The following is a 22,249-nucleotide window of genomic DNA, read 5'->3' on the forward strand; positions in this document are numbered from 1 at the left end:
AAAGTGGAATGATGGCTCTGTTGCAATGTAATATGTAAGAAATCCATTTAAAAGAGATATAGAACAGTGTTTTGAGAAAATTTTAAAATACATTTTTTTTAATTAGACAAAAACTGGCTAGTGAAATTATTTGCATTTCACACTGTAGAATGCAGTGAATTAATTTATACATGACACATTAATATTTCTGGTTAAACCAGCATAACCTATTCTTAATTTGCTTTGCTGATCAAAATATACAGCTCTAATAAATCTGGGTATGAGAGGAAATGACCAAATTGCAGAAGGCTGTTTCACAGCATGTTTTACCAAGTGAAAATCTGGGCAGAGCATCTAGAGAATCTAAATACTGATTCTCTTTATTAACAATAAAACTAAGTGTGTTACTTCATTGACTTTAGATTCAGCAACAAGTAAGACAAAGTTATGGCTGGATAAATGTAACATATGCAACAAAGAAAAAAAAACAACTTTAATTAAAAATAATATAGGCCCCAGGATACTACATTTGTTAAAAGACATGGAACAATAAAGGAATTTAGGTGACTACCTCATGGGAAACCAGGGAGAGAGAGACCTTTAGGGACACCTCAGATACTTCTGCAGCTCTACAACTTAGTGATGAATATGCTTAATATACACTTTGTTGATTTTGCCATTTCATTTTACAATTTCATTTGAATGGGTGGTGGGGAGTCCCAAAATTCACTTGATAAGAAACATATTACTGCAGAAGAGAAATATCTGAGAAAGAAATAAGATAATGCAATATATGTGTCACTTAGGAGGTTATACTCTAATTAAAAGAATTAATCCTAGGCAAGTTTACATAAGAAAGGAAGAAATCATGGAAGCTCAGTGTGGTTTTGTGCAATGCTAATTTGATTGGACTTTATGCTTTTGTCCAGACAACATATGTGGGCTGTAGAATACAAAACAAGACTGGAAAAGTTCTGTGCATCTGCCTTGCTTTGTTCTGACTAAGTGACAAATATGGTTCCCACCAGACTTCAAAAGACCAGTCTAAGTGGTTTAAACATATGAAACCCTGGAACTGTATAAATACACATGAAATGTTAAAATAACGTGTTTAAATCCAAATAACAGGACCTTTCTATAATCTACAACTATTCCATTACATAAACAGACCCCCTTAGAAGGGCGGACAACGTAAAGGGAACAAGTCTCCCTTGAAGGAAGGCTTTTGCAGAAGGCTGGCATTTGTGTTAAAATTGCTCTTTAATTCAGACTGCACCAATCTGACAAGCCTCACACCTCTGTGTAAGACACAGCAACTGCTTATCAAGCAGGGAAAATGTCAAAAAGAAACACGATTTATTTGCCAGGAATATGGGAAAGGCACTCAACACTACAATGGACTTGACCTAAGGTCCTTTAAATTTAACAAGAGAATTTTATAAGTCCTGAGCAACTAAGCCTTCAGGAAATCATGGGGAAGAGCAAGCCACTTCATCAACCTCCCCTGACTAAACTGGTGCATTGGTGGTGTTCTGCTTACTGTTTTCTCTTTAACCTCCATCTGGTGCTGGTAGTAGCCAAATGCTGATATTCTCATTTGCTTTTCTGATTGAACAAAATGAGTGGTTTTACAACCCCATATCCTCCTCTCAACAACAGCACCGGCAGCAGCATTCAGGGTTCTCTACAAGTGCTAGGCAAAACCTTGCATTCCCACACCACTGCAGTTGAAACGGGCCATCTGAAGCCATTGTACCCAGCTATGCTCCAAAGATGAAACTTTGGGCAAAACGGCCTTGGGAAGGGAAAGACTTGTGGGTTTTCCTCTGCAGGGGGGATTTTTTTTGAAAAGGGAAGGACTCAGGACATTGCATAGGGATGTGGGGCTCTTCCTTTGAGAAGGTACCCATGCACTGAAATTGAATACAGGAGCATGTTTTTTTCTCCTCACTTAAATAACAGGCACTGGACTGCATCCCTGAGGCAGTGGCAGCTAGTGGAGCTGAAGCAAATAGGCACCTGACAGAGAGAAAATCCAAGGAAATGCCAAATCTGGGGGTCTGACCACGTTGTTGTCTGAGTTTCATTCGAGAAAAAGATATATCTGGATGAGGTACAGCAACTGGCATTTTCTAAGCATCAGGGGATTTTGGATCTAATATCTTGCAACACCTCAGCAGCAGGCCTGATTCCCCCAGCTGCCCTTGAAAATTCCAGCCACTGGAGATATATGTTATTTTTGGAGAAGGATGGAAATATCCTACCTGCACTGTAAATATTAGAGCTTTGAAAACAATACAATGAAACCTTTCAGGTGATCCAGCCTTGTCAGCAATAGTGGTTGGATTGGGGTGGGGGGGCCTACAGTTTGAGGCCCCCTGCAATGTTTTGTGTTGATGTAACAGTAAGTGTTGGGCCATGAAAATACGTATGGAGCGGAAATGCCTGCAGTCTCACTTTTCCCTAGGTACACACAGTGCACAAATATTTCAGCTCTAAGTGCTTCATCTAGCAGTATTCCCTGTGTTTCCTTTGTGAAATATGGTAGGCCAGAGGGATTTGTCCCACGAAGCACCAAATGAACCCTGCTGCTGTAAGTGATCATTCAGATAGGTATTAATCGGATTTATTTTTTAAGTATTATGATTATTTATTCTACGAGCCAAATTTATCTTGCTAGTCTGAGGATAGAGTCAAGGTAGGACTGAACCTTGACATTTTAGCAACATTTTATTTTATAAACTTAAGGCTAAGTTTGGTTATTTTTATTATGTTAAAAAAATAAGATTAAGAGAATGGGTAACTTTTTTGCCTCTTCTTCCCATAGATATTTATATTGAGATTCACCAAAGGCAGCAAAGCCTTAAAAGCCCATACAACAGCCTATTCTACTCTGTTCCAAGAATATGTCATGTGGTTACATACTGAACAGAGCTGTGTGCAATAGAGCAGACTTAGCTGAGATGGCTGGAGAAAATGTTATCATTAGCTCTGTAGGCAAACAACATTAGGAGACAGAAAACACTTGTGGAAGCCAATATGATTAAATCACTACTTGCTAGTCATGATCACGTTGCATGTCGCGTCCAAAAATATCAATGCAGTTATTGAAGGTAGGACTAACAAGGAGTACAAGTGCCACATCTTTGAGGGGGGGAGAAAGTATCAGACCTATCCCCTCCTTTTTTTCCAGGCTAAGAAAGAAAAAGTTTTGATTAAAGGAAATGATATCATGGGACTTTTCTAAGCAACATTCAACATACAGAACAGAAAGTTCAGCAGTAGAAATGAATCAAAACGTCAAGTAGATATTGTTAGGAAGTCTAGCTTTTCCAAAAGATTCCTCATGATTTCCATACTAATTAACCAACAGAAGACGATCTTCTTTCTCTGGCAAATTACAGAACTTTAACAACAATCACTGTGGGCTAAAAGGTACCAGGCAGTGACTTGTAATGTGTCACCTTAGGTCCAGAATCGGTCTCACTGTGCCATCGGCTCTGCCACCCAACACATCTGGGCTGCATCTGGCCACCAGCTGCTAAAACCCATTTAACACTGGGCAGCAGTGCCTGCCACTGACCCACTCCCATGACTGAGTATCTACGCAAGAACCTCCGTTTTGTGTAAACTTGTATATTAAAGAGGCCAAGTGGCACTGACTTGCTTGTATCCGCAGTGCTTAGTGTTTGGCTCCTCTAGAGCAGATTTTTCATGGAAAAACCCCATTGAAAGGGTCCAAAACAGAGCAGGCTAACAATTAAGTAATGTGGGAACCCAGGGCTCTGGTGTCTAAATTCACTTCTATGCCCTCTTTTGTTTAACATTGTGGTCCTGACCATACAGTACAAAGCAATTCAGTTACATTATTCCAGTCTGCTACCTTTATCCCACTGCAGTGTATGTTATTGTTGCTTGAAAGCAATTTAAAAAAGGGACTCATTCCTCACTGCACTGCATGCATTAATTAAAATATTTGTATGTGTTTCCAGGTACTGAATATTATGTAAACGGATGTGTCAAAGACATCAGCCTATGAACAATATCAGCTATCAGAATAAAATATATACCAGTTATATAATGAAATTTGGAGAAACTGAATCAGTTACCAGGCAATGCTTGTAAATTTATCTATTACTAGTGATGAGACTTTAAATTCTTTCTACCACCATGCAATGAAATGAACTGTACTGGAGCAAATGTAATAGACACCAGAGGTATAATAGGTATTGTAGCCTGTTGTGAAAGGAAATGGTTTCCTTAGCAATAAGAATGATGCCAGAAGAGTACCGTTTCTTTTCTCTTGCTTTCTTTTCAGTAAATTCTCATGTTTACTGGCTTGCATGAGGAATCAAATATCTACTATGTAGCTTCAACTGATGTGAACAGATGCAAAGTGAATAGATTTCATACTGATTAGCCACCAGTAAATTTTACCAGTTCAGGCTCTGTTTAAACTTAGAAATATTAATGATTTTAATGTTAGTGTGCATTTCCTGATAGATGCTATGGGAAAACATTTGCATTATGTAACTGGCACAGCATTTGAAATGGTGAGCATTGGCATATTGCCTACACTGATTTCAGTTCTCATACTATTAGGTCACATGAATGTATTTAATGCTTAAACTAAATTCTCAGATTTGGGGGAAGTGAGTAAGAAAGGACTCATACTATCTCCCTATCCTAACAGCTATTAGGAAATCAATACCTTTCAGGTACAAATTAATTTCTGTATTCTTATGTGGAAGCTTTTTATGAAAAACCATGCAGGATTTCTAAACACCTGATTCTTGTAGGACCTGATTCTCATTTACACTGATACCCAAACACTGTTCTGGCAACATGGAAGAACTTTAAACCGTATACATTCTATTCTCAAGATATAAGAAAAACTTGTTATTCCTGAACACAAATGAAGTATGTTCTTCGTAGACATAATGTAGAAATCTATAATACAGATTTTTTAAAAATAAATGAGATTCTGTGTTAAAATAACTACATACAAATGTAAACATTCTGTATTGCTCTCCTTGAGAGAAGTAAACAAAACTAATCCTCTCCCTGCATGTCCCTTAGCTATAACTTGTTTGATTTAGTTATGAACCTTAGAGCACTGTGTTGCAGTATGTGTAGTGCTGTTTTTTTTAACAATGATCATAAAACATTCTGAACAAAGCTGAGGTGTGCACAACATACATCCCTACTGTATTGGAAATATATTCAAAATTTTATAGATAACACATTCTGAAAGAATCTGTACCTTGTGGGGTGAACAGGGCAAGGGACTAAAGAAGACTCAGGTAACAGCGGACACTGCACAAAGCAGAAGAAAAGTGAAACTGAATTGTAATGCCACAAGTGGTCTGCAATGTTGGTGATTAGGAAGAGTATTTTGCTTCCACACTACACAAACGTAATGGCAGTCTGATGCATTAAAAGCACAATGTGTGACTTAGGTATGACTTAAGAGTATATGCAATGCTGCCAAGTGTTTTAATACCTCTAGTAAATGATCACTTCACTACGAACCAGAAGTCCCCATAACTCAATAAATGTGAGAAACCCTGATTCCAGTTTTTCTGAAATGCTTACTATGGCTGAAAGTATATCCAATATTTAAGAGCTTTACATTATTATGTTCTCATTCCTGCCATAACATGTCTGTGTGTGGCTGAAAGACATGCTTTAATGCCTTGTTGGGCAGTGGATTGGATGGCAAACATGTAAAGTTCATTGGCCCCTGAGCCTTTGAGACATGTAGGAAACAGTTCTGCTTTTGTGGTATGAAGTATAGATGAGTTTAATTTGGAAAGAAAGCTTTCCCATGAAAATCTGAGCCACAAAAATCCTAAGGGAAATGATCAGAGGAATATTATCTCCATCAATTTCCTCTTTTCCCGTGTGCTCTGTCTTCCAAACCAGCTTGGAGCAGACTCCAAAATTTGATAAATTCACATGAAGTCACCAGTCTCAGAGCGTCTTAGAAGAGCTTGATATAGGACACCAGGCTGTTGATATTACTGTGTTGCATTTGACAGGGTGAAGCTGACAACAGCTCAGGCATGTTTCAGGGTTTGCGAATGTCTCTCACACACCATGGAGGTCATTGAAGTAACGTATTACCAATACGATCTTTTTGCCAGGAGTCTCTAGCTGATAGTTTCTTTTTCCTGAAGATGAACTTCAGCTTAGACTTCTCTGGCACAACATTTAAAAATCATAACCCTTGACCCTTCCAGAGTTAGTTCACCTTCTTTTTGCAGGCTCTTACTCCATGTGTTGAAAACAGCTGTCATTGCTTTTGAGTCACTTCATCAATCAGAGAGATTTCCCAGGTTGTGTCCACATATGGATATATATCCTCCATTTTAGGGGGAAAAGATGGTTTCATTTTAATGGTTTCATTAGATAGAAGCCCAAAACATTCTCCAGCTCTTTGGTCTCCGTAGGACTTCATTTTCTCTTTAGCCATTTAAAATTATGTTGTACTTCTTTCTTTATTTGATCTTTGATGGGGAGTGTCTTGATGCAAGAGAAGCACAAGCTGTATATATGCTCTTAGGGATGCTGTTACTCTATTCATTTATGGTGTCTTTTTATTTCCTAGTACTCCCCCACTGTCAGTTGTATTGTTGATAGTTGTTGATACTGTGATACATACTTTTCTATGAGTCCATTAAATATTAATCAAAGAAAATTTTTTTCTGAAGAACACAGACAATTCTATAGCTAGTGATTTTTGATGTTGTAAGTTATATAATGTCAGCTTTCAGTGCTTTTTCTTTTCCCCTGCCTCTTTATTTTACACCCCCACCCCACCCCCTATTGGGGTCAGCCAAGGATTGCAATGTCTTTCCTATATCTACCAAATATTATGTGAGAATTGACTCACAAGAGTAATTTCAGACCCTAGAAAGGAAGTCCCAATTTTATATCACCTTTTCTTCTCCCAGATATCCCATTGTGAATTGTGGGATACACTGTGTGACCAGAGGGTGTCCTAAAAGTGCCTTGGAAGGATCTGTCACAGAGTGAAGAACGGAGTAGGTTCACTCAGTGAGACATTTTTGCCAGACAGGAGTGAGTGGGCTATGCCTGGTGTGTGATCCCACAGTGGACCGAGACTCAGATGGCCAGTCCCAACCCAGCTCATCCCACAAGAAAGCTCCACATGCAGCTCCACTGACCTTCATGCCTCCTCCTCCAGACTGCCAGTCACCTGCTCTGACTGCTCCATAGGTATTTCTGAGAGGTAACTACCTCTCTTTGTCATCAATCTGGCTTTATTGCAGGCCTCACAGACTTTACAGTTATTCTCCTTCCTCCAGCTCCAAAGTTGAGCATCCTGTCCCAGACGGTGAGAAAGGAGGCCACCAGCCCCACCATGGAGGATAATGGCTTGGTGGAAGTGCTATGGCTCCACTGATCAGGGGAGGATGCAGCAGCTTGTGGGGTGACTACACACAAAACATGAGGTCCAGGCATGCCTTCTAAAGCCTAGCAGCTTTCAAAGATTATGGGTAGACTAGTCCCCTTCCACAAAGGTTCTTGTCGAGGTCTTTGGAGAGGAAGGAAGTTGAGGACAGAGGACAATGTGTCGAGGCACTGTTGAGGCTGCTCTGGTGGCTGAGAAAGCATAGCATTGGTGAAATGTCACAACCCACCTGTGGTGATGCATAAAATTCCCTTTCCGCCTTCTCAGGCAGTTCACAGCATCATGGGAGAGTGCTCAAAGGGAGTGTTAAGCATTACTTGCAGTAGTGATAGTGCTTAGATTGGGTAGTGGCATTTCCAGGTTTTCAGATGAAACTTTAAATATCACAGCTGGTAGCATTTCTAGCATCAGTTGCTAAAACTACTGTGATAAACTGAGTTTTCTCTTCTCCCTTCTGCATTGGATAAATTGAATTCCCTTCAGCTTGCTACATACTGAATATTCAAGACCAGACTTCAAAAGCTGTGTTTCTGTCTGAGCAGCACAGACATTAAAAATCTCCTGATTAATATATGAAGTAGCTTCACCTTTCTGTCCTTGGTCATGATTTCCCTGCCTCCAAACGCTGCAGCTGTGCAATACCACATGAGCTACCTGTAGTCCTTCACCCTTGAAGTAGCTCTATGTCAATGCTAGGAGTTGTATATCATTAACATACACTTTGGCATTCTTTGGTGTCTGAGGACCTATGGATATGCATTATTCAAAAAAGAAAAAGCTATTCCAAGACCCAGCTAGGTTTAGCTAGCTAGGTTTAGCTAGCTGTTTGCCTAGCCCTTCTGTAAAGCAGAGGGAACTTGAACCATGAGCATGACTCAAAGCAAGCATTCTCAGTGACGTTGTCTGATGCATTGCATTTAGCAGGCAAAACTAATACAAAACTCTGACTAGCAAAAAGTCACAGAGCATTCCTGTCACACAGCTTCTGCAGTTCCTCTGTTGCCAATGTCTGCAATACTTTTTCCATTGTGTAAATATTTGGGTTTTGTATAAATTCTACTTTCACCACTTTGGCTGTGTTTAAATCCACTGAAAGTGGATACTGCCACAGTGAAGGCAATTGGAATGCATTTTGATATCTTGTGTGGAAGCTCAGTTTCAGGCCACACAAGTCCTTTGCTGAGTGTGATCTGTAATATTGCCTGTGGAGTTATTCGGGCCTGGCAGAAGGACTCCATTAGGACGTGATGCTATTACAAGCTCCTCTTTACCTTCACTGTGATCTCAGAGGGACAGTCTTTTATATTCTCTCAGACTTCCTTAGGAACTAATTTATCTTTGCAGAGCTTGTCCTGCTCTTTGGAAGGCACAGGCTCTTATAATTAAAAATCTGGCTAGGAGCTGTTCTGGGGAAAGATATATCCCTCCAGAATGAGATTTTTAAAAAGAAAAAAAAAAAGTCTAAAGAACCTGTTTTGTCTCCCTCTCTTTTTAAAAGCACTTATCCTGGTGATTAATTAATACAATCTGGGAGCACATGGCAACTTTTGTCTGAAGTCTCCAATTACAGGCTGAGGTTCTAATGAAGGAAGCAGGAACGAAGTACCAAGAAGCTTCATTTGGGACAGATAATGCTGTGCAGGTCAGAGAGATGCCATGTGGGGCAAAAGCAGTTTGGGGGAAGGAAGCAGCCACTGGAAACAATTAAGAAGCTCCTTTCTGAGCAGCTTCCACAGGGCAGAAAAAGTTGCAAGCAAAGTGCTGAGTAGATTAGAGCAGTTCTCAGGTCCAGGACTTAGAAGTTCAGAGCTGTATGTCACTGTAGGCACAAAGCATTTATCTATCAGTACAGCACAGCTAGCTGTCTGTACGTGAGCTGGGTACTTCATGTACAGCTAGGCATCCTGGAAGTGCCTGAGATTATTTCTTTCCACATGTGGGAACATCATTTTGACAATGGAACCTAGAAATTGAACCGTAAAATGTATTTGTTGAAATGCAGAAACGAGCTTTTCCCAAATTATATAAATTGCAAATGGGCATGAAGGGGAGCTGATTTTCTACCTGACTGAATATCCAGTTTCAGGAAACTAAAGAGGATGAGGCTTTTGCTGGGTAACAGGATCCTGACAGAAGCCGCTAGTTCACGAACACGGCAGTGAACCTTATGGTTCAGATGGCCTTGTTGTCTATGAATCAGAACATTACAATCTGCTAGGCTTTCTCTCTTTTTTTATTTTTTTCTTTTTTAAACTCATGGCAACAATGATGCATCAAGTTAGCTTTTATATCTAACACAGTTTCCTAATCGAAAGAGTGAAAAACTTCTCTATCAGGGGTTTGCACAGAGATGAAACATGCCAACAAAGCAGATAAGCAGATGCTTTCATTGAAGTCCCAAGGTTACAGAAGGATTATCTCTCTCTACCTAAGTCAAACACACTGCAGTGAAATAGGGGTTCTTTGTATAAATACGGAAGTGTAAACTAAAGGCTGCTCTCACCCCCAAAGCAGCCTAAGTGCAAAGCTAATTTAGCTCCATTCACTGTGGACCAGGTTTCCTTAAGAGTTTATTACACTACTAAATTAAAGTTGCCTGGACCCATTCCATGGCAGCAGTGACAACTGCAACCAAATGTCCCATGTTATACTCTATTACCTGGTGAAACAGGTGAGCTGCCTGTTGGGAATGATGCTTGGCTTATACTATCTCCCAAACTGTGCCTGGGAACTGTAAGAGAAAATGCAAATCAGACAATGCCAAAAACATGCCAGAGACCCTTCTAATGCTTAAGAGTATAGATTATTTCAGTTCCTGTGCCTGGGAACACTCCTCAGTGTCGTTTCACTTACTAGAAGAGAGATCTATGTATGAAGGGTTTTTTAATGACCTATAAATGGATGTTTTTAAGAGAGGCTGGGGTTACACACAACATCTACAGGGGAATTTGGAACAGCTTTTTCATTCCTGGGTGGCTATTTAAATGGTTTACTACTGTCTCCGATGCCTAGCTCTTAGGCTAAAGTTTTCTGGAAGTGCAAACAGATGTAGGGGCTTTTGTTAGCAAAGAAACTATCACATCTTCCTAATGCCATGCAGTTTTTCAAGGGAATTTTATAGTGCTCATTATTAGATAGATGGACATACATACTGGGATAGCTTTTTCTTTTTCCTGACAAAGCTAGTCTGTGGAGCAGTTTCAGATGATTGTGTTTATTTTTTCCCCACTGTGTTGGCTTCCACTACTCATAAAATAGCCTGGATGAAGATCTGCTTTAGAAAAGAAGCAAGATTAAGTACAGTTAAGAACTAACCTAACTTTTCCTAGTAATACATATAGAGAAAGAGGTGAACCTTGAGAAAAGCTAAAGGTGAGCTGTCGTGAATCCTCAAACAAAATAGACACTTTAGCCATTAGATTCACAGCCGTCCTACAGGAATGTACATATGTTAAAGTAGTCTCAGGAGAGCTGTGATATTATTCCTTGCTAGCAGTAACATCATGCTGTGAATTACAAGTAAAAACATAATTAAAATGGAATATGAAACTACATAGTTCACATAGGGCTGTTGAACATATAATATGAAGCTTTCTCAGGACACACCTAGAAAATGCCACGAAAGATAGAACTAAAAAAAGGCATACATTTATATCTAGGAATTATTTTAAATGGATCAACTACTTGTGTACATAAATGTATTTTAACTGTGTTTTTCTGTAGAGAAATTCAAGACAGTTAAGCATACTTACATGTCCTTAGCTCTGTAAAGTTACGATTTACTCATCCTCCGTCAGCTTCAACACTGTAGACAAAAAAAGCACTGTCTTTAAGTCACTACTGGGGGTATTAAACTATGGCAGTATATTGCAAAGACAGATTGAATTTATCTTTGCTATTGTTCAGGACGTGACATGGAGATGAAAAAAGTTTCTATATGCAGCATGTGTTGGTGTTTATATCCTGACCTCACTCGAATCCGTGGCAAAATTCCCATTAATTTCACTAAGGCCAATACACCAACCAGGGGATCATTTGGAAACAGTTACAAGAACACAACTGAAATGATTAAATCTGGTTTGATTCACCTCAGCTGGTACCCACCACCTTATCTTATGGTAGAACTTGATAGAGAAGATCAGAACTGTTCATTTTAATTAAAATAAACAGATCCACGTAGCTAGAGGAACAGTATAATTAATCATTCTGAATAGCTACCACTTCTGCTAGACTAGGTTTATAACTGCAGTGATCAGAAGCCCAAATAACATTAGGTGATCAACCCTTTCAAAAACTTGGTTTGGGGAGTCTGTATTGAAATCACACCAATACAGATGAATTCAGATAGGTCCAAATGCTTCAAGACCAACATACACAGTCAGGTTCCAGTCTGGTAACGAAACAATCACTTTAGCATGGTGCACACGTGTACCCTGCCCATTTTACTCTGAGATCAGACAAAAGAGTGGTCCACAAACCTCTGAGGCCTGTGGCAAACATCTAAAGCATGCATGCAAGGACTACAGGGACAAAAGGTCTTCTGTTAGATGGTTTAAATTCATCAAGTGACAGTCTGCTAGTTGAAAAACCTCCGAGCTAGCATTTCTGAGCAGTAAGTGGGAACTCCCTGTTCCCTCCACATTTCCTTGAGTGCAGCAAGGGGCAACCATTGCAGTAGTAGAGTTTTTGATAGTTGTGCATATAGGTACATGTAATACAGTGATAGTTTTGGCTACAGAGTGTTAACAGGTGAGGTCCAAATGTTTAAGTAGAACAAGTCTTGTTGGTAAATTGTGAGCATGTGTGTAACTGCGGGCAGGACTGAAGCAAAAGTTGGGAAAAAGGCATGATTTCGGTGATCTCACTGTGGCTGCATGCAGTGTAATGACAAAAACAATTTAGACCATGGAAGTTAAGGGTTTTTATTGACTAGATAGATCATGTTGTACTGTTCCCATGTGGTCCTGTAAGCACACCATTAGCCAGCTAACCCGGCTAGCAGCAAGTGTAACTCAGATGAATTTAATGAGATATATTTAAAGTACATTCACAACTAGGTTCAACACACAGGATTTTTTGTTTTCCCCAGGCTTCTGACAAAGCCTGTGACCAGCTGTGAAAGTTAATTGTATGTTATGTTGTAACTGGCTGGGGCTGGCAGAGAACCTTTAGCCTATGGTATATTTTTGTCCCTTGGCAGCAACACAGAAGGAGGGAAGGTTGAATTTCATTTCCCCTGGTTTGATATATCACTACTATGGCAATGTGTTGGGACGTGTTTTTATGTTGTAGTGAGTTGCAGATGTGCTCTTCAACACTTTGTCTTTTTACTTCTATAAAGAGGAATACAGATTCTCAAGGGTTCATCTTCATACACATTTAGCCCGGGTAAAACCTGCAATAGTGCTTACCTAGTTTGCCACTGCGGTGAACACTGAAGGAAATTTTCTATATTCTTTTATATCCTTAAAAAAGGCTTGTTTTTCTCATCCAAGACACCACTTGCTTTTTCTTCTGCTTTGGTGATTTTACTTTTAATTCCAGGTAATTTTCCTTTGCACATCTTATAATCCCTTTATTAATACCACTGTGATACTCATCTACTCCAGTTAAGTATCTGGTGGTATTTGCATTCTAAACCATCCTATTTGGGTTTTATTGGCTGAGCTATTTGAAATCATAGTGGACATTGTGAGTGGTCTGCTCCAACAGCAATTATTACAATTAAATTATTTATCACAATCAGATGATTTAAAGTCTCCTTTTCTCTAGCCTTGTGTGCAGTCCCTGCTGCAGCTTCCTGGAGACTACTCAATCACATCAAAACCAGAAGAGCTGTTAACTTTTTTTTTTTGTTATGGAGTTTATATTAAGAATGTGCTTAGGCATTCCTTATCTCATGGTGGGTTATGGGTTTGTTCCTTTGTTCCTGCAAACCCATAGATTGGCATGTTTTGCTAGAATTGGTGGGAATGAATGGATTGGGTAGAAAGGGCACATTGCAGATATTCATTTCCTTGTATTTCAGAGGCATCTGTTTGTTTTCTTTTGTCACATTGCCATTTTATCATCAAACAGCAGAAAGACATAGTCATCTTTTCCTTCTTCCCAGCTCCTCTAATAGATCAAATTTTTGTGAATGCAAGTTAAATGTTTACAAAATAGTAATTACAATAGCGTGATATGAAAGTTACAAGCTAATTGAATTGAATGCCCTTAAGTGAAGAGTTTTAAGGTATTTCACTGCAAGGGTATCCATTTAAAATCAATTTTAACCTGCCCCCTATAGATTAGTAAGGTATCAGCTGAGGGGGGTTAAAAATAGTCTGCTCAAAATGTTCAAAGGCAGAATAAAATCAGCCACCCCAAGCCACAGTCACCTGATTTGAGTCTTAAAAAAACCCAACAGGCTTTCTGGTTGCATTTTGAACTTAAGCTGTATGGTCATCAGTTTGATCTAAACTGGATCTTATTAGACTGACTTGGGGTTTGTCTGTCTGTCTTTGGCGGTCTCTGTCTGCTTGGCCTCTGCAAACCTATTTAAGCATCTCTCTCGCAGGGCTGGGCTGAGTTGCTCTGGGCAGCATTGAGGCTGAGCTCAAGGGTTCCATGCAGAGGATGTCACTCCTTGGTCTAATTTGGCTTCCAAAACACATCATTTAATTAAGCTGCTGCAGCTTTAGGAATGAAAAAAAAGGCAGTAGCTGAGGCTCTGCCTGGTGATTGCAGAAGATTAGCGGGTGTGGAGACTTTAGGTCAAATTGACTCCTTCAACATGGAAATAGGTGCCTTGGGCTGAGATCACCAGCACCGTGGGCACCTTGGTACCCCTCTGTGGTCCAAGTCCTGCAGGTAGCTCTACCCAGATACCAGGTATAAACCCTCTGTGGTCCAGTCAGTAGCCAGAGGATGGTGTCTTTCAGGGATTTCAGAGGAAGTGTTGGGGTACAGAAAGTAAGGGCAACAAAGCCAGGGAAGAAAGGCTGTGGGGCTCACAGGAGTTGTGTTTTCAGTATACAGGCACAGCACTGCTGGATGGGACCTGTCTGTGCTCACATGCAGGCATGGAGCAGAGGTTTGCACACCAGCAGCAGTGGGGATCTTTACAAGGGCACTTACAATTGTGTCTTGGTGGGACAAAACTAAAGCTCCTCAAGCACAGCCTGCGTTTGAGCAGATAAGTACACAAACCTGCTGGACTGGCTGGAAATCCTTTTTGCACTCCCTGAAATCTCCTAAGAGTGCCTACAGCCTTTCAGCAGGTGGCACTGGCACTGCATTTGTCCCAGGCTGAAGTACTCCCAAGAAGCATGGATCCCTCTTGCCACGAGAGCTGCTTGTTAAGCGAACGGCCTGCTGCTGATAAGGGGATGCTCCGTGACTGCTGGCCCCTGCATTGGGAAAGGAATTCATCTTCAGCTGCAGATGAGGTTAATAAAAATCAGGGCTTGTAAGGGTGATAAATTACTCATTAAAAAGTCACACTGATATTTTGGTCCTAATGAACTTTAGCGATTCTCATCCACTGTGATGTTGTTACTTTCCTATAGGAGGCTGATGAAATGATAACACTGTTCCTGGGGAAATTATCCTCTCACAGTAATTCAGATGCAACACTTTACCACGGATACCTTTTAGTGTTTTCATATGAGAAATATTGTTGGATTGTCTCTTTCCTGTGACTGATTTCACTTTTGCCAGTTGGCAGGCCCTTATTCTTCTCTCAGCACATCCCCAGCTGCATCCTGATTTGCATGCTACTTAAGATATTTTCCCTTTGCCTGATTTTTTTTTCCTGTCCTAAAGATTTGCCCTTGATAATTTCCCAGATTACTTCCCTCTTTATGCGTAAGCCTTCTTGTCCATAGCTTCTGCTGTCCCTTCCTGGCAATGACTTGTTCAGGCCATGTTCTGCCTCCTTCATACCTGCTCTGTGGAAGTGCAAATTCTTCTTTAGCATTGGTGAAGATACATTCAAAGAGGAATCATCTCCTCTGAATAGGGATCAAGCACTCTACAGGGCTGCCTATCCTTGATGTCCACCTGGAAGCTTTGACCAATATACGACATACTCAAATTCTCGTAGATAAAGCGAGTTTTGCAAAATCACATCTGCACTGGCTGTGGACATAACCTCGACCTGAGTTTAACCCGCACATCTGATTGCCTCAGCTTCTTAGTTATAAAGTAGAAATCCAACAATTATCAGGTAGGTTGGGGTAAATTTTTTTTAAATTGTGAGCTGGCATAAAATGTTAAGTAATTTATATGGTCATTAAGAATTTAATCTCTAAGGTAACTTTAGAAAAAACTCAGAGCTAAGTGAAAAACTGAAAAGAAGCATATTGGGGGTTTCTGCTACTTAAAGCCTGTGAAATATATAAGCAACTACCATCAGGAAATAACAGAATTGTTTAACATAATAGCACTATGACTACAGTTAGAACGCATAGGATAAACTACAAAGTGGTGTTAAAAATCGAATCATCAGGGAGAGAAAAAATCCAGCTTATTTCCTAATGAGGTCTTCCAAACAGAACCCTATGTAACCTTTAGTCAGTAAGTACCTAACCTGCAAAAAGTATTTGTACATTCAGTGCCCACAATACTGTATAAATATTATATATTAGCAAATTACATAGTATATGCCATAGAAAGAGGCATTTCCTTCCATATATTTCCTATTACTAGAACTTTCCACAAAATTTCAAGTTCCAGGATGAAAAGTCAAATAATATAAAATAAATATGTCATTAAATAGTCCAAAAGATCTCTCTCTTGAGTTACAGCTTCGGAGTGGGTTTCTTATAAATGCCATAAATGGAATGATTTTTATTTTAGTGCTCTGCTTCCTGTATTAAATGAGGGAAGAAGAGGAGTCACCATAACAACTGTTCTACCACCAAGAAAAGCAGTATTTTCTTAAAGGGATACACCTATCAGACATGATAAATATGTATTTGGGGCTTATTGTCAAAGATTGACGGCAATTACATCAGTATTCCCACAATAAAAGCAAATGAAGAAGTAGGCCACATCCTATGTCCAAGCACCCCAGGGACACAATTCTTCCTTCTTTTTATTTTCCTCACCTTATATGCACTTAACCAGATATATTCAGCAATATTTCTACATAGCACCACGTAGTTCTAATGTTTCTATTTTTTCCTAGTGCAATACCTAAAAAAAAAAAAATACATTGTGCTGACGAAGTTTAGCAGAGAGCAAGAGCAGCTTTTTTTGTTTCAGGTGGACCTGGATTTCTTGGGCTATTTGCCTACGTGGAAGAGCTGTCCTACCCACCCAGGCATTTTAGGCAGGTGAGTCGTCTTAGAGGATGTCAAGACCTGGAGCTCTGATGTAGTGGTAATGTTTAATATCGCTACTGAGCTTCCTGTGTTAAGGTCTACACAGACACCTCGTTAGCAACACTGGTTCCTTCTTCCCATTATAAGGAAAACAACATTTGTTATAAATAAGAAAGCAATCATATCACAGTTGGAGTATTCCCTGGTTTATTCCTAAGTTTAAGTGTAGCTGGATAGAATAATTACAACGCAGCAGTGTTGGTAAACAAAACTAATTTACATATAATGTCTCACTCCATACATCCAGAGAACTATCTTAATCCCTTGTGGTATTTTCAGTCACAAGATTATGCATGTAATAACAATAGACCTTTTTATCCCTCAAGTCTTCTGTTTTGCCTCCCGAGGCAGATAATATCTCTTAGCTTGTCAGCATGACAAGCAAAATGCTCTAATCAAACACTCCTGTGGGCCATTATAGCACATAATAGCAGGGGCTTTTGATGGCTTTATCAGACGTGCATCAGAAGGTTCCCTTTCAAAAAAGGAACAAATTATTTCGCTTTAACGCAAAGCTTTGGGATATACATACATTAAGAAGGCTAGAAACCGGGAGACAAGATGGAGGGACAAAACTATTATGTCTCCAGTGACACATAATAATGTGCTTTATAATATATGCTGTTTAAATCGAAATGCTCTCATCACTGATTACCAGGGTTTTCAGCATGCTTTCCAGGGCCTGAGCTGGGAGCTGGTAGTGTCCAAACATCTGCAAATTGTATTATATCTTGAAGTTTAAAAGCTGCCCAGAGCTGCACCACTTCAGGGGGTGATTTTGTCAGGACTTGCAAGAGAAAAGCAAAGACCGTGTGGAGGAAGCCAGTGTGCCAGCTCCTCGAAGGAAAGCCTGAGAGACCACACAGAGTAGTGTGGGCTGCTTTCGAGCCGTCCTATGGAAGAAATAGCTGCACAGGGTGTTAGATTGTCTAGCTGAGCTGTCTCTAGCGGGAGACATGGTCTGGTGAGTTCCCATGGTCACTGAAAATCTGTCACGGACATGAATGTTTGCAAATGTATGCTCATCATTCACATGTGTATATTTTTACATGCTATAATTTTGCTTACAGATGAAAGAAACAGAGGGCAGAGTATGCTGTATACACTGCAAGTATGTGGAAGAGCACAAGTAATTTCACAGAGCAGTGGAATTATGTCGGGTTGAAGCATGGGCTAATGAAGATGGGGCTGTTATGTCTCTGAAAGAGGTTCTCCTTGCTATTGTAAGGATTTCTTAAAATGTGGGTATCTTTTCAGTCTCTCTTCTCTTCCTTGGACAATTTCTCTACATTTTCCTATACAAGGAAACAATGCAATAGTTCTTTAACCCTGTGATACAAAATATTTTAGGAAGATTAATATACTTTTGGTTTTTTAGTACCTGTTTGTTTTCTCACAGAGTAGTTGAGGTTGGACAGGATCTCTGGAGATTGCCTAGTCTAAAGCCTTTGCTCAAAGCACGATCAGCTACAGCAGGTTGCCCAAGGCTGTGTTGAGTTGGGTTTTTGGATATTTCCAAGGATAGCGACTTCACAGCCTCTCCCTGGGAGAGATTGGCTGTATACATGCAATTCATTATGGCTTGTCTTCCTGCAGAGAAGAGTAGCTTTTCCTGTGTGTAACACACCCAAGTGCTGATTTTATTTCTTTTTTTAAAATCCACACATAAAAGTATTACAGGCAACCATTGTTTCCAGTTCAACAGTACATAGTTTGTTTATGAAGAATTGGAGACAAGCACTTGCCAGAGACACTGGGTAGTGGCGTTCTCATTACAGTCCAGACCACTAGAAAGTTTGCTAGCCAAATTCTCAGAGCACAACCATTAAGAAAGCATGTCTGTGAAGAAGCTAAGGAGTAATACTGGGAAACTCTGGCATGTGTTACGATGTCTTATACCAGCCTGAGAGTTCAGCTTCAAAATACATCACAGGAGGCCAGTCTGATGCTGTAGACGGGGTGCACCTGCTTTGAAATCTTACAGGCAAGATGCAAATGGCACTTCATTTATATGTTGCAAGCTTAACATGCAGATGGTTTTAATAAATCCCTTGAAGGCAGCATGGATAACTTTTATGAAATTCATTTAATGGAAGTTCTCATAAATAATTTCCACACCTTGTACAGTAGCTACACATAGTGTATGCCATCTGAGCAGGTATTGAAAACCTGGGACTGAGCCAGCCAGCTGGTGCAGTTGTGGAGACGATGACAAGGTTGGTGTCGCAGCAAAGATGCTAGAAACTACATTTAGTTAGCACTCCCAGCAGGTGGGTTAATTCACAATTAGGCAACCATCTTTTAATAATTTGCTCACCTTTTCCTCTGAGCTGAGGTGCAGCCATGATAATCCAGGAAAGAAGAGTGATGGCTTCAACCAGTACAAATGCAATCTTGAACAGCTTAATTAAATAGGAAAGGTGTTATTCATTCCAGTCACATGAGGCAATATTCACACTATAATGAAAACAATAATAATAAGCCATTGTATTCAACAGGACAAGCTAGTCAAGGAAATATTCTCTCTATATTACATTTTGACACTTTTGGAAACATAAATTGGTTATGATTAACTCTAGAAGTGTTGCCGTGTCTTTTGCAAAACAGATGAGTGGATTTAGGAATTCATCCAGCACAAAAGCAGCCAAGGGCTTTGCTACTGCCAACAAATACTCCACAAGTTCCTCCGCATCGCTCTTACACTTGACCTCACCTCCGACCTGCAACGAGGTCTCGTGCTCTCTCTCCCTCTCTGTTGTGTTTTTTTTTACTCACCAGATACTCTCTAGGTTTGTTAGAATTTGTTTTCTTGTTTCTGAAATATTAACAAGCATTGTCCAGGGATGACGTTAAAACCAGCAGACTGATTTCGGTTGCGGTGCGAAGCAGAGATGTACCTCCCAGCACACCAGGCAGGAGCGGGCTTGCAGAGGCAGACTGTGGCAAGACCTGCTCTACACATTGCCTCAGCTTGCAGCTTGGTGCTGTCATCGGGATAAAACCCACTAGCTGGGACTCCTGAAACCAAACAATGCCTCAAAGAAGCCAAAAGCACAGGGAACTGACTTTTTATTTCATATTTTTTATGATTAAGTGTGAGCAGCTAATAATGCAACTGAACCAGAGAAACACAATACTCTTACTTCTTTAATCATGATTCTGGCAGAACATGAAGAAAAAACCCTCAGTTTGGCTCAGTCACATGTTTCTCTCTTAAAATCAAGCAGCATTTCTAAATCCTGTACATGCTTTGGGCACACCCAATGCTGCTTTGGAAGGATCCTTTCTCCAAGAAGATAGCATCTTCAACACTTGTTGCTTAGGTCTTTTGCCACCTGCAATGCCCATCTTCACATTTTTGCTGTTCTTTATTTACCACTAGAACAACTAAATAAGCTTCAACTTGGTTTTGTGTCCTGCTCATGAATTATTCTAACATCAAACACCAATTTCAAAGCCTAGTGGTTCCTATTCTACATAATGCACAAGAAGTGCAACTTATTTACATTCACCTCTAATCATGGGACCTTTGCTATGGGAATAAAAGCTCCAAAGATTTGTGATTGCTAATCCCTCAGTTTTTTCCCCAACTGTGATTGCACTGCTTCAATTCTGTCAATAACATTTTCTTCTCCAAGCTAGTGCCTTTGATACACAATCTGATTTTTTCATGGCAACTTGTGATTCGTCATCTTTCTGCTGATGACAAAATGGTCTCCAGGGCATTTTCACCATGAGTTTCTAGCATCTTCCCAAGATGGGGCTATTTTTAAAATACAAAAATGATTCTTTTAAAAACTGCTCAGATGTAGAAAAACCTAAAGTAATAGATTTGATAGAGGCGAACTTATATTAGGCTGAAAAGGAAAATAATATTAGCAGTGTTTGCTTTTGCAGACTTTGTCAGTGTTCGTGTTTCCCAGGGAAACGCTACTGGTTTAAGTGCAGGCATTTGTAATTTTCTCAAATCTCTGTGATAAATATGATAACTGACGCTTAAGGAATATCTATTACCTAACCCTAAGGAGCTATTTTTTGTCCTGCAATAGACGATGCAACCAGTAAAGCTTTATGGCTTCTAATCATGAATTTATTTTTTACCTTGTCCTTGAGGGACAACAAATATAGCCTTATTACCAAGAGGAGCAGCCTTTCCTTGGTGTGACAGTTAAAGAATTTAATCATTTGCCTTGAGGCTTTGTCAAACATTCCTTATTGCTGTGTGGCAATGAAATGTCAAAGAGGTCCTCAGAGCACTAATTTTATTTTACTTATTTGTTTGGATTGGTAAAGAATGACAATAGAAATAGGTGGTTTTTAAACCTAAACATCAACCTAAGCAAATAAATTACCCTTATGTCACTGGTAGGGGACCTATTTCCTGAAAGCCTGCAAGTCAATGCAGGTGAAAAGGGGGACAGATCTGAAGGCAAGAGAGCCCACTAACTTTCCCATAGAAAATGTCCCATTCGAGTGTCTTTAGCCCACAATTTGTTCACAACAGAGAAATATTTTCACTCCTCAAAGCTGGAACAGACACCCAGCTCCTTTCATCGGTGCTTCATGCGCAGCAACACATATGCTACATATACAGGAACTGCGGTCTGTGAGGCTGGATCTTGCCTCAGCTCTGACTCCCAGTCTTTGCTATCCATTACTCACCCCATTTGTACTCTGCTTCATCAGCAAGCATAGATAAAAAGTTTGTAAAACACTTCTGGATTAATGACATAGAAGTGACGGTTCCCAGGAGATGTGTATGAACTGCCCCACTGACTTGCTGAGGTTTTCACTGAATCAGTATTAGCTTCCCAGACCCTGTGGCCAGGCATGCTCCTCCCAGGATTTTCCTTCTTCCCCTCTACTCCTGCAGTGCTTGGAGGTAAGGTGGAGTTGCCAGCTTCTTGGGTGTTTGAATGTTTTACACCTGTGTATTTCAAACTTTTGCAAAAAGCAGCTGAAGTTCACAAATATTGAGCCCTGCGTTCAGTCTGAGTTGAGTTTCCTCTTGGAAGGAACGGTTTCACATGGCTGTTTCTGAGGTTATTTGGGATGAAAGACTTCATTGGGAGGGAGACCTGCTTCAAAAGGCACAGTTACTCCTTTGGGAGCACTGCTATCTGAGATAGTCTCAAAAGAGAACAACAGATCCTATTCAAGCAGGCTCTGGGCTCAGGTTCAGACACAAACCATAGCTTTAGACCAAACCAGAGCACTGAGTCGGAACATAGCCAGGTTCAGGAAAAAAATTGGCTACAAATCGAGACCTGAGCATCAGAGCTGAGAGCCTGTTTGAACACACGCTTCAGTCCTTATGATTTGTTGTACTTTGCGCAAACGGGATATAGGCAAGCGGCTGCAGGCTGCTGCTGAGCGCACTGGGTCATGTGCTAGAAGAGGGACGGTGGCAGCAGTGGACACTGACACCTACCAAGAGCCCCTTGTGCACACAGCCCTGTTAATT

The sequence above is a fragment of the Haliaeetus leucocephalus genome, unplaced genomic scaffold (assembly GCF_000737465.1).
Source record: "Haliaeetus leucocephalus isolate CR32 unplaced genomic scaffold, Haliaeetus_leucocephalus-4.0 Scaffold858, whole genome shotgun sequence".
Lineage (NCBI taxonomy): Eukaryota > Metazoa > Chordata > Aves > Accipitriformes > Accipitridae > Haliaeetus > Haliaeetus leucocephalus.